This window comes from Prinia subflava, chromosome 4 (assembly GCF_021018805.1).
Source record: "Prinia subflava isolate CZ2003 ecotype Zambia chromosome 4, Cam_Psub_1.2, whole genome shotgun sequence".
Lineage (NCBI taxonomy): Eukaryota > Metazoa > Chordata > Aves > Passeriformes > Cisticolidae > Prinia > Prinia subflava.
The window spans coordinates 14,641,177-14,653,676 of record NC_086250.1 but is presented as its reverse complement, the minus strand read 5'-3'; the positions used below and the strand labels follow the sequence as shown (position 1 = coordinate 14,653,676).

The following is a 12,500-nucleotide window of genomic DNA, read 5'->3' as shown; positions in this document are numbered from 1 at the left end:
TGACAGCCCCTATCCCAAGGGAAAAAGCAAACTTCAGACCATAAATCAGTTCTGGTCCAGGAGAGAGGCAAATAAAAACAAAGAAAACCTAAAGATTTTTATATCTAGATTACACCCATAGAACTGGCAAGTTTCCTTAAGCAAAGCGAAAGCTTCTTAGCCTAGTGACTATTAGTTTAAGAGGAATTCTTTACACCCTCTGATAATTGCCTCCTGTTCTCAGAATATATCTGTTTTCCCTAATTTATTTGTTATTATTCTCAGAATATATTTGTTTTCCCTAATTTATTTGTTATTGTGCAAAAGAAGCCTCTCCCCGTTGAAATTTCAGAACAATAATCAGTTTAAGAAACTGAACTGGATTTAGTGTAGCAACATTTTTCCACAATGTGCCGAGGCTCCGATGACTGCAATAATCTAAAAGCAAGATCTCTTTCTCTCTTCCTCCTCCCATACATTGCTTTAGACTTACAGCTATCAAGGGGTTGCAGGGGAAAAAAAATAAAGGAAAAAAAAATAAAGACAGTATTGCAGGGAAGATGGGGAGGAGGTAATTGAAAAACAAAAAAAAAGTGGTTCTGATGTGCAAATTGTAGATAAAGACTTGTGATGAGAAAGAGGGGAGTGCCTGATGAGGAAGACGGGAGAGTGTGTCGAGAGATAACAAGAACCAGTAATTTCTATTCAGCAAAGCCACCAAATCAGAGAGCAGTGCGATCTTATTGGAGGAGAGCCTTCAACAGCAGCTAATCCTGTCATATTGAAAGAAAATTGTAAATGTTCTCTGCAGAAATTGCCTTCCCATTGCAGCTAATCGAGCCCGCTTGGCGCTCGCACACATCACACACCCCCGCACGCCCCTCCGGGCGGTCAGCGAGCGGACCCGCAGCCGCAGCGCCCGGCGAGGACATTCGCCCGCCCGAGATGCTCACCTAGGCACCCCGCGCCCCTGCTCGCCACCAGCCCGCCCAGGGCGGCAGCTCGCCCTCGTTTCTCCACCAGCTCTGGGAAAAGCACGAATTATTAGCGGCTCACTCACGAGTCCCTGCTTCACCTGGTTTTAATTACTCCAGTTTTGTCTAAATCGTTGAGCCAGGTTTGATAGCACTATTGCTCTTTTTCTTTTTTTTTTTTTTTTTTTTAAAGCTCAGCTTGGCTGAACTGCAGCAGAGGCTCCCGAGGGTTACATCCACCGAGGGTGTGTGTGTGTGTATATGTGTGTGCCTGTGGGTGTGGGAGGGCGAGAGGGAGCGAGAGACAAAAACTCCATCAGCCCGGACAATGCCACCTCTTGTTTAAAGCTCCCAACCTGTTATTCTTTCCCCCCACTATCACGGTACCGAGCGATCTGTGTTTCCCCCAGCCCACCCCCTCCCTCCTGGTGGAAGATATGGAAGAGGAAGATAAAGGCGCTGGCTGCGGGCGCTGAGGGCGCGCAGCCCGCATGCCTCTGCCGCCACAGCCGGGGCCGCTCGCAGCCGCCGCTCCGGCCAGCCTGCAGCGGGATGAGATGCAACTTCTGCTAATTGGATCACAGGTAGGAAAGCTTGGCTTTTTACTGACGTTTCCTCTCTCTCTCTCTTTTTCCTTTTTCTTTCCATTTTTTTTTTCTCTTGGCTTTTTTTTTTTTTTCACGTCCCCTACCCTCCGCCCCTTCTCCGCCGTACCTCGGATTTCATGCGCTGCTGTCATAGGAAAGCTCCCGCCAAGGAAATAATGTCTAAGAAACGAGCTTCTGCTTCCTGGCAGAAGGAGCAGAACAGACCATAGGGAAACTTTTGCTGAATGGGCCACAGCTGAGCGGCCCACTGGTGAAAAGCAGCGAGAGAAGATTAGGCAAAGCGATTGTTCCCAGCACAGAGCCCTTCTCTGTCGAGTTTCAGTTGCGATTTTAATCCCAGAACCGAGTCCAGCATGGTATAGTTGAGAGAGACACAGTAGCCTGATTTGGAGAAACCTTCACATTTTTCAAGCGCTCTGCACGGGGGGTTTTATTACAAATGCTACATTCCGACACGGGTTCATCTGCCGGGCTGCAGTTTCCAAATCCCGCTGTGGCATGTTTGTCGACGACTCCTGCAAAATGTCACCGGGAGCGGCGAGCGGAGCCGTCCCCGGGGAGCGGAGCCTGCCCGCGGTGTGCGCTCGCTGCCGGGCGGGCGGGATCTCTCCCTGCGGGACCAGGAGGGATGCGGGGTACGGAGGGGGCTGCCGCTGTGCCGGCGCTGTCCCTCGTCCCCGGAATCCCTGCTCTGCCCGGGAGCAGCCGCTCTGCCTCCCCTCTTGTGTCCTGCCTCGGGGAGGGGAGCGAGACTCGGAGGTGGGAAGGGTCTGGGCTGTCCTCGGCCCCGGGGCTCGCTCCCCGGAGCAGGAAGCAGGGTGCTGCGGGAGAGGATGCTCCGGCTGAGCCCCCGGCAGGGCTGTGCCGGTCCCGGCCGTGCCTCCGGGCTGCCTTCCCCTTCTCCCGTACCCCGGGAGTGCTTGGGGCCGGGAGGAGCGAGTTTCTGCTTTGAGAGGGAGCTCAGATCAAGCCGTGGGAGAAAAATTGCCTCCCAGAGACAGCCCTGGGGCATCGAGGTCCTGGTGCAGCCCCACGGTAAGGCCGTATCGGGGGCTCTGAAGGGACGAAGTGCTTTCTGCTTCTTCTCGGGCAAAAGCCGATTCCGGTCATTCCTCCAGCCCGGGCGCTCCTCCTGGCTTTGCGCCTTCCCACCGGTGTGCCCCGTGCCGTGCTTGGCTGCTGCCCTGCCCCGGGGTGATGGGGGAAGTCAGGCTGGGAGCTGCTCTGCTCATCCCCCTGCTCTGCAGCCGAGCCGGAGGGCACCAGGTGCTCCTGGAGGATGGCTGTGCCCGCTGCCATCTCCAAGGGGAGACTATCAGGGCTTGTAACTCATCCCCACTAGCCCACTAGTCCTTACCCTTTGGCTGGGTGAAGGACCGGGGACTCTTCTTCCCATCCCTGTTAGATTGTTTATTCCTACTATTTGCATTCCCTGAAGTTCCTTTTAGGGCAAGGAGAAGGATTTATTTCCAACTGGAAATTCTTGCTGCAAATCTAGCCAGAATGACATCTATTCCCATGTTTATGTATCAACCAGTGTGTTGGCACACACTGGCTTGTCCTTGTCCCTTAAGGTAAATATTCTCTTTGCAGAAGGAAAAAGGCAAGGACAAAAAAGAAAGGTCTAACAGCTGCTTGACAGCCTGTTCGTGCAGTTATTTGGGGGATATATCAAATCCACAAACTATAAAGCGCGAAAAGAAAGGTGAATATAGGAGAGCAGGAGTATTCATGCTGTCTGCCTTTATGGTATTGCATCACTTGCAATCACAGCCCTGTCTGAATACACACCAGCTTTGATTGTGTAGTTTATGACACCAGCCGCTCTCGGTGACTCATCCATAAACCTCTCTAAGCTACACAGAATACACTTACTCTTTCCTTTATTATCTCTTTGAGTGTAAGTTTGGTTGAACTTCTCCTCAGTAGGACCCCTGGACTGTTTGTTTATGCACCAGGAGAGTGAGAAGTGCAGTAATCTCACTGGTCTGTTGAGCGTGTGCCCCACAGAGCTGCCCTGTTCCTTCCCTCAGCACTCTGATTTCTGCATTGCAGTCCACTTGGGAACAAGGCACAGTATTTGGGGACGGGGGTCTAGGATATCCCCACCCTGCTTTGGATGGAGGGCAAAATTATAAAAGGAGAGGTCGTGCTTTTCTCCCATCCAAACCCAGGATTTTGAGTAGTATACCCAAATGTTTGTAACTCTGGGCAGAGCTCAGGGAGACCTGGTCCATGCATGATCAAGAATGTCCTGAGGAGATGGAAGAGACAGCAGTCTGGCTGTGCTCTGTCGTCATCCAGACACCGAAAGGTGGAAACTGAGGCCATCAGTTAAAAACAGAATCTATAAACAAAACTATTTTTTTTTCTCCTAGGTGTTTAGCCCAGTGCCCACTGTCGCTTTGGTTGTCACCTCTGGGCTGAATTCCTGTGTGTGTGTCATGGCTTTCAGCTACTCGAAATACTTGGTTCTTTCAGCCCATTTGGTGTCTCATTCAAAAGTCTTTTGAGGACACCTACTACGAAATCCCTCACTGTCTTTAATATAATCCCAGGAGGTTGCTGTGTCCCACTTCACTCCTGTCACCCACTCACCCGATCACCCAGCTTTCCCTTCTCCACTAATATCATGACCTACATGCAAAGACGTATGTTCTGGTCCTGTTTCCATAGCAATGCAGCATGGGGAACTCAGACAAGCCGGTAATAATGAAGCCAATTCCCTTTCTGTGAAATCAAGACCTCTTTGAAAGTTGAGTTCAGTTTCAGGCGAAGCAGGAGGCGGCGGAGAGTTGGGTTTCCAGCCCGAAGCCCAGGTCTCCGCGCCCTCTAGTGCCAGAGGCAGCCGAGGAAGAGCATCCCCGGGCACCGGGAGTGTGAGGCTCCGCAGCCAACTGCAGCGGAGAGGTGCGAGAAAAGGACATTCTTCCATCCTTCCCAGTGTCTGCTGCCAGTCAGGTCTTCCCTCTTCTAAAGCCCAAGCTGAAAAAAAACCAAAAAATGCAGATGATGTTCAGATTGATCCTGGTTTGGTCACTTCAGAGATTGTGGCTTGGATGGGTTAAACTGTGGAGTAAATAGTGGGAAGAGATTTGATCTGGGAAGCCCAGAGTATGCCTGCCCATTTTCAAAAATTTTGGATCTGTGGCTTTAGGCTTCACAGCTTGAAGCAACTCTCAGCTAGTTCTGAGAGATTTGAAGGCACAGATGAGGATTACTCACTTTTGAAACCTTCCCTGACCTTCTGCTGGCTGTTTAGGTGGGTGGGTGGGATAGACAACAGTAATCAGGCTAAGGAAAGCTGAAGGGGGTTAGATCCAGCCCATATGAATGACAGGGATAACTTTTTCACAAATGCTTGTAGCCTTAAATCTTAACAATCTTAAATTGTATGCTGGTATTTCATGTATGGTAGCACAAAATTGTGTGGTAGCATTTCAAGCCCTGTTAAACCCATCTTAGAGATTCCCATCTCCAAGAACCAGGCTGCAGAGAGAACCAGGCACTGAGAACTCCTGTAAGCTAAATGAGGCTCCATGCACACCACCTATCCATCTTTTCCTATATTTTGGCAAAGGTAGCTTTCAGTTTTGCCAGGGTCTCCACAGCTTTTCCTGTGTCAGGGCTGCCCAAAAAATACAGTTCCCTGCTAGCTTGTCCACATCCCACCAGCTGACTGCCAAACACCTGTGCCTAGCAGACTGCATTCCCTAGCTCCCCATATTAAACCACGGAGGGATCTCTTGCTGACTTATCCCACTGCCTTCCTACACTTCTCTGACTGAAGTGGGCAGAATTAAAAGTTGAGACCACTCCTGAAGTTGCACTGAAGGGCTGCCTCCTTTTCCCATGCACCTGGAGTTTGCTGCTATGTAAAAATGCTTTAGGCTGTGGAGCTGCCTGTCCTTTTGGACTGCCTGTCCTACCTTATAAGCCATACTGTTACCTATGTCTAACAACATCTATTCCCCACGGAGAGGGTTGTATACCAGCAGGTCTTCCAAAGAATATCTCTCATATAACACAGTCTGAAGTCCCAAGAGGATAGGATAGGGTGAAGTGATATTCATCTTATTTCCATCAAGCACTTTCTAAAGAGTGCTTGCCAATGTCACTAAGATGTGCAATGGGGTTTCAGTGGTCCATGTGCTTCATGTATTTGTTTTTAAGGATATGATACAGATTAAATTAAACAGACCACATTTAGGGCTAGCTGCTCTGCTCAGTCTTCTGCATGTTTTCTGTTTCACAAGATTATTCTCTGATTCCCGTCATTCCAGCATTTCTTGGGACTCCACGGGCTAGATTCTCATCTTAATTACATTCTTTTAAATCAGGGGTGCCTCCAGTGATTTTAATTGCGTCTGGTTTATTCTGGTGCAATTGAGCTCAGAATTTGACTTTCACAGAAACATAGTAAGTGTTGTAATTAGAATATGCCAGTGTTTTGACAACTGTTCATGGAACAGCTCTGTTTCATCAGACTCTGCTGAAAGGGAAATGCAATGTGATAATGGGCATTGGGAATAGCACGGGGCACCTCTCGCTGTGATGGCAATAAAGAGTTCTGTGAGCAGCCACAACATAAATAGGCGAGAAATTCTGTAAATCAGCATTTCCCAGGGTTTCCCTCAAGCTCCTAGAAAAGCTCTGAGTAAACTGTGGGCATGTGTGGGTTTTATTAGTTTTTTTGTTTCTTGTGTTTTTTGGTTTGGTGTTTGGTTTTGTTTGGGTTTTTTTGGCTTTTTTTGAGAGAGGTGTAATAAGACAAAAATATCTCCATAGGTCTTTCTTCTGAATCATTGTCAAAATTAGTGTCGGAAACCAAGGTGATAAAATAAACCTAGTAATTTAAAAGAATTTTCTTGTTTAGTGATTTCTCTGCTCAGGATTTTCAGGTAGCCTGAATATATAAAGGTCTCTTTACTTCTGTGCAAATAATATGATCTTCTAATGTGAAGATTAGATCCTTCTCTTTTGTAGTCCATTCCACAATGTGAGAAACAAAAATTAGAAAAAAATTATGTATGGGGAAATATTAGGTTTCTGATATAGCCCATAGTGTTTTCATAGTTTCCTGAGAATTTTTCTCTCAGCTTTGCAATGAGTTACTGATGTCTATTTTAAACTCATCTATCTCATGTTCAGTCAATTAGAAAGCAGAGCAGTCAGATATTGAAAATTATTCATAACTTTGTTCACGAGTAATGGCAACAAGCTTATTCTGCTATTATTTATGAAATCCTTTAAAGCAAGCCAGTGACCAATGATTTATTCATGAAAATATTCACACATTTCAAAAGTTTCATGAATGTTAGCATGAATAATTAACAGAATTTGTGTTATTTGTTCTCATTGCTCATTATGTTCCTATCAAAAAGGCATCAGTCATCCACTTACAGATCATTAGAACATAATGATTATAGCATTGGATCAGACAGGTGTTTTGTCTTGTTCTGTAGTGTGTTTCTATCAGTGTTGGTTACCAAACGGGCAGGTGTAGTGAATGCTGCCCTAGATATCTGCACTACCCTCAGGTAAAAGGTTTTTATACCCATCAGCTGGGGTTTGCTACTACATAGAGACCTTTTCCAAATGACAAAAAGATCTCCTTGCTTCCCTCCCCAAATGGAAACCTCCAGTGATTTTAGACGAGCTGCAGATGTACTCACTGGCTAGATAAGCAACTAATCCAGTTTTGCCTCCCAGTAACCTCAGTACCTTAGTGATAGCACGTAGCAGGGAATTCAGTACGTTAATGAAATATTTTCTTTGGAAAATCATATTCCAGACAACCTTTGATCTATTTAAATTAGTTGTCTTTCAGTGTCACTGATACCTCTCTGTTATATGACACGAAAAGACCAACTGGAACAGCCAGCTCATTGTGTAAGCATTGTTCATTTACTCCACCATGAGAGAGGAAAAGAAATAAAATAATTTCCATTTTAACACCTCTTACTCCTCCCGTGCTAATGAAAGTTTAGTGTTGTCTGTTTGGTTTGAGCTTTTTTTTTCTGACTGCTGCTGTACTGGAGCAGAATAGGGTTGTTTCCTGTAATGCCATAATGAGTGGCCACAGCTGGCTCAGAACCCAGAAAGGTTTCCAAACATTTCACTCCACCTGTGATCATTCTGCCTCAGACAATGTTCATTTCCATTAGCGATCCAAATGTTAGGTTCTCCCAACCTAATTACCATGAAGTACTTCATATCATTATTCTCTTTTTCTAAGATAAATAATTTTGGTAAAGTTCTAAGTTCTTGGACAACCCAGCTGTTAATCTTTTACTGTGAAAAAGATCATTTGTGTGTAGCTTCTGTTTTCTCTTTCTTAACCAGCTTCCAGCTTGTAATAATAACTTACCTATTCTATCACAACTTAAATTTGTCAAAGAAATTTAATACAATATATAAATACCTATATATGTAGACTTGTCAGGTTGTTTTTCTTGGTCTTTTAGCTTGATGCTTCAAAGAATATATAACAGACAACATTTTTTAAAAAAAGCTATGACTCTTTTTTATCCCCTCCTATATGTAAATTTAGTTTTTGTTAGTTTCAATCAATTAAGGTAGAAGTGAAACAAGACTTTTTAGCATATAATACCTAAGATTATTCTTGTGTCTGTCCTAAAGATAGGTATGCTTGTTGCTACCCTCCTGCCCTTCTGCAGTGTATCCAGCAACAACTTGTGTATTTTTGCTATCAGCACAGCCACTTCAATTTCAAATGCTTTCCAAATCCTTGCATATATAACCATTAGGTCCTTTTGATATGCTGCTGTTTAGTTTATCAGTTTGTTCCAATGTTACCCCTTTCAGTGTTTCACATTCTGACAGCTCATGTGCTTTCTTGTCTTGAAAAAAGTAGGTCTAACATGGATATCAGCACAGCATCATTTGCAGAGAAGATTTAACCAAAAAAATAATTCAGAACCTCTGCAAAGTCCTTTTCCTCATTAATTACTCCAAATAGTCCCTTCATGTGCAGCAGATCCCACTGGTTCCCTCCTAAACTGGGTGAATTTAAGACCTTTGAGAAATGTCCTGCAGTTCCCCCCTCTGCACGCACCCCCGCCAGCTCTCGTCAGTTTGTGCATTCTTGGCCCTCTTCATTACGACTGACATTTTGTTTGTGTTTTGTTTTAACTCCCTCCCTCAGCCATGGGCTTCACCAGAGGTGAAGTGTCATTTCCTCAAACCTGGTTGTTTGGCTCAAACCATTTCTTGGACCTCAGCATTTCACAATAACTTTTTTCCTGTCTTGCCTTCCAGTTTGCTTTCCGCATGACTTCACTGAATCAGAAATTGTCTGTTCAAATACCTGTTGGTTTGAATCCATGGATTTTACTTTGTTTCTCTTTCATCCTATGGGTTTTTTAAAATAATTTTTAATTTCTTTTATTTCTGCCTTCGGTACTTTTTAAGCAGCTTATTAATTATAATCAGTTTGTCTCATGCTCTTAGTGTAGTAATAAGTTTATTATTTTTCAGTGTCTTGACTGTATCACATCTTCAGCTATTTAATCAAGAGCACCTACTCTTATGTTCTCCACTTATTCTAGAAATTAGGAACTGCTGGGGTTTTTAAATCATTTTGTGCCAGTTGACTTAACCATCACACAGGTGGGTGAACTCATCAATGGTTACCATTTTATTAAGGCTTTCATACCTCTTTCATCTCTCTCCATAATAACCAACTGAAGATCCCAGACATTTTCTGCCCTAAGGGTGCTAGTGCTTCAGGGTTGAATTAGAGAAGATATTTTTTCACTTAGCACACTGGACTGAGACCAAGTTGATCACAGATAAGCTCCTGACCATACCACCAACCTGCTGCCTGATTTTTGACACATTCCTAAGGCCTGACCCAAAGTTTTCTGGGGTCAGAGACCAACTCCTGTTACCTTGGGTAGGCTTTGGCTTGGCATCCTGGGGAAGGGACAGTGTTGTAGGGATTGCTTCCCACAGATTGTCAGATAGTGAGGTTCAGCTGTGGTGCTGCCAAATGAAAAAAAGAAACAGACAGACTCCACCCACAGGGTTTTTCTTTGCATTGGAGGGTTGGAAAATTGAGTCTTTAGGAAATGCTTGCTGGGAAAGTTTCTGTTCAGAAAAGGAGGATAAGATAATGTTCGGTATCCCTCAAACGAAAAGGTACTGAAGCTGCATCTGCCCCAGATCTTGGCGAGAAGTAAAAGAGAGATGTTTTCTCTGGTGTTGCTTTTCTGTGCTTAGGCTAAGCTTAAACTGATCCCCGGATTAATTACTGGCATTTTTCACCCACACTAATTTCACTTTTCTAGAAGTATATTCAGCTGATGAAAGCTGTCAGAGCACAAATGACATGAGAGGCCATCACCAAAGAAAGTGCTATATTTAACCTGGCAATGTCATGCCTTCTCAGTATGACCTTGAGCCCTGGCAGTGAGAATTTAAACAGGGAATCTTGGTTGTGAAGTTTCTTCCTTTAGCCAGACATAGAAGGCTCTTAAATATGAGGAAAACCAGGGAAGAAGGAAGGTCAAATAAGTTACCCTTCTGCTTTTGACATTTGTGATAGCCAGCACACTCAACTGCCACTAGAAGGAAAGAATACATGAAGGGCTCACTGTTAAATTCTCATTTAAAATGTCTGTTTGATGTCTGCTAGCCATTTCTGCAATCTGACCCACTGGGAGTAAATGTAGGGATTTTTACTGGAAGGTTTTGACATCAGAAGCAGTTTCCTGCAAGGAATATCCTAGTGTTATTAATTATTTTGCTATGTGCTTCAGTAAAGGGGAAAAACTCCAAAAGTATACAATTAGGAAAAAAGTAAGGAAAGAAAAAAGAAAAGATGAACAAAAGCATTTGTTATGTTTTGTCTGAAGAAAGCCTGTAACTATCTCTCTCCCTTTCTTTACAAAGAGTGAGACTGTTTATCTCCTACTTTAAAGCACGGAAAATGCAAAATATCAGGTTTAAAAAAGCCCAGACAAATCAAGCACTTCCATCCTTTCTGAATCACAGATTTGACAATTAATATTCCACATTATTGTCTTCAATTCCTTTTGAAAATCAAAGTGGGGTGTGGAAATGACACATAGCTAAAAATGTGAGGATTAATTTTCTTAGTTAGTACTTTCAGAAAGTAGTGACAAAGGCTGAATCCCTGGTTTCACCAGAGATTGCTGACACGGCCTTGGACAAACTCAGTAAACTCCTGTACCTCAGCCTTTAACATGGAAATAGTATAAAATAACATTTTCATTCTCACAAGACTTGTCTGCTCTTCCTGTTTAGGTTTAAAAGTGTCTGGCAGCATTTCTGGAACAGTCAGCACTAAACTGACCCTTAAGCTTACCTAAATTTGGGCATCCATATAAAGAAATGAATGAGATATTACCTTTCAAATATTCAGTTGTTTCTTATTCCATGCCCAAATTACCAAATAACGTGGCTCTTTGGAGAGTAAGAGCCTTTCCACTGCCCCTGGGTGTTGCTGACAGAAGAAGCTATACTTGGGATGGAATCCCAATTTTTGCTGGGGTGGTGCCACTGTGTGCCTGCTCCCTCTGCCTGCTCACTGCTGCCACACACCTCTGAGAGAGACAAGTGGAAACTCTGGCTCAGGGAGAGTTGTTTTTGCACTGAGTCATCAGGTGAGCCCTCTTCTCTGGACAATCCTCAGCCCGTTTTACTTTTTCTGCTCACCAGAAATGTTTTGTCCTTCTTGGCCAGGTTCTTAATAAAACTAAAACTCCTACAGGACACTTTGGAAAGTTGCCCTGAGGGAAAGGCAGGTGCAAAGCTGCAGAGAGAAAGCCCTGAAAGCCCCTAGCCCCACAAACCAGCAACAGCAGCATTTACCCAGTTTGGGAAGAGGTGACAAGGTGATGTATTGGCAGCCTAGAAATCAGATGTGCTCCTCTTCAGGGAAAGTCCTTGGGTCTGGCTGCTGTGGACAAAAGGTGCAGTTTGTAAAGCCTCAGTCCCTCTGAAGACTGAGTCACCTATTCCTGGGGCACAGGCATGCTGCTGGTTCTCTCTCAAAGGGGATCTTCTGGCAAGCAGCATATTCTATGAGGCCATGAGTTGGATGAGAATGAGCTCCTTGCCCTCCCTACACTTTATTTTCTCCACTGTTTAAGAGTTGAAACATCAAGTTTCCCCAGTGCAGGTCAGTAGACAGGATCAGCTGAAGGTGCCTTGATTTTGTGCTAAGGATGACAGCATAATAAATGCCTACAGCACAAGAGCAAAGGAAAAGTGCATCCTCTGCATTTTCTGATATTCTTTGGATGCTTGGTTCAGGTTGAGTCAGCTGGGAGGCTCAGAGACTTCTGATTGCACATCTTAGTGGGTGAAAAGCTCTCAATTTAACTTTTATTCCAGTCTGAGTAGATGGAGCAAACAAAAAGGTCTTCAGCCCTTTCCTTCAAGGCATGAGGAAGCTGTGGTTAAACCTATTTCCTAACCCTCTGGCAGTGGTGTTAATGCAATACAACAAAAAGAACAAGGAAAAAAGCCCAGGAGAACCCTCACTTTTTTTTTTCTTTAATAATTTATTTATTTCACAAGAACTGCTCCAGATCAACATTTTATTCATTGCACATTATCGCTTCTTAAACAAAACAACAAAATTAAAAGCACAACAACCAGAAAGGAAGATTTTTTTTTTCATCTGAACACACAGAGAAGAGATGATAACTAAATAAAGAGGAATCATTTGCTTTTTTTGAAAGACTACTAAGACCTCATTGTTTAGGATCACACCAATATATTTTTGTTGTGCTGACAAAGACCCTCATCTCTTCAGCCTCCTGTGCTCTGCCATGAAGCCAGCTCCTGCACTGCAGGAATAAGGAGTAATTATCACTCTTTCCTGTGTAATGAGTAGTTATTGCACAGGCCACCTAGAAGCCTTCTGTGGTTGTCATGCCAACTCTCT

General features: G+C 44.2%; 1 protein-coding gene across 2 annotated transcripts in view; it reads left to right on the top strand.

Moving 5' to 3' along the window:
• The first annotated feature begins 253 nt into the window (after positions 1 to 253).
• CHRM2 (cholinergic receptor muscarinic 2) overlaps positions 254 to 12,500 on the top strand; it is an 86,653-nt gene continuing 74,406 nt past the window's right edge. The window contains exons 1-2 of one of the 2 annotated variants that reach the window (XM_063395599.1): positions 254 to 1,096; positions 1,364 to 1,537. The gene's annotated coding sequence lies outside the window, so the exon portion shown is untranslated. Of the gene's footprint in view, positions 1,538 to 12,500 lie in introns of both variants that reach the window. The other variant, XM_063395600.1, reaches the window with a different exon arrangement.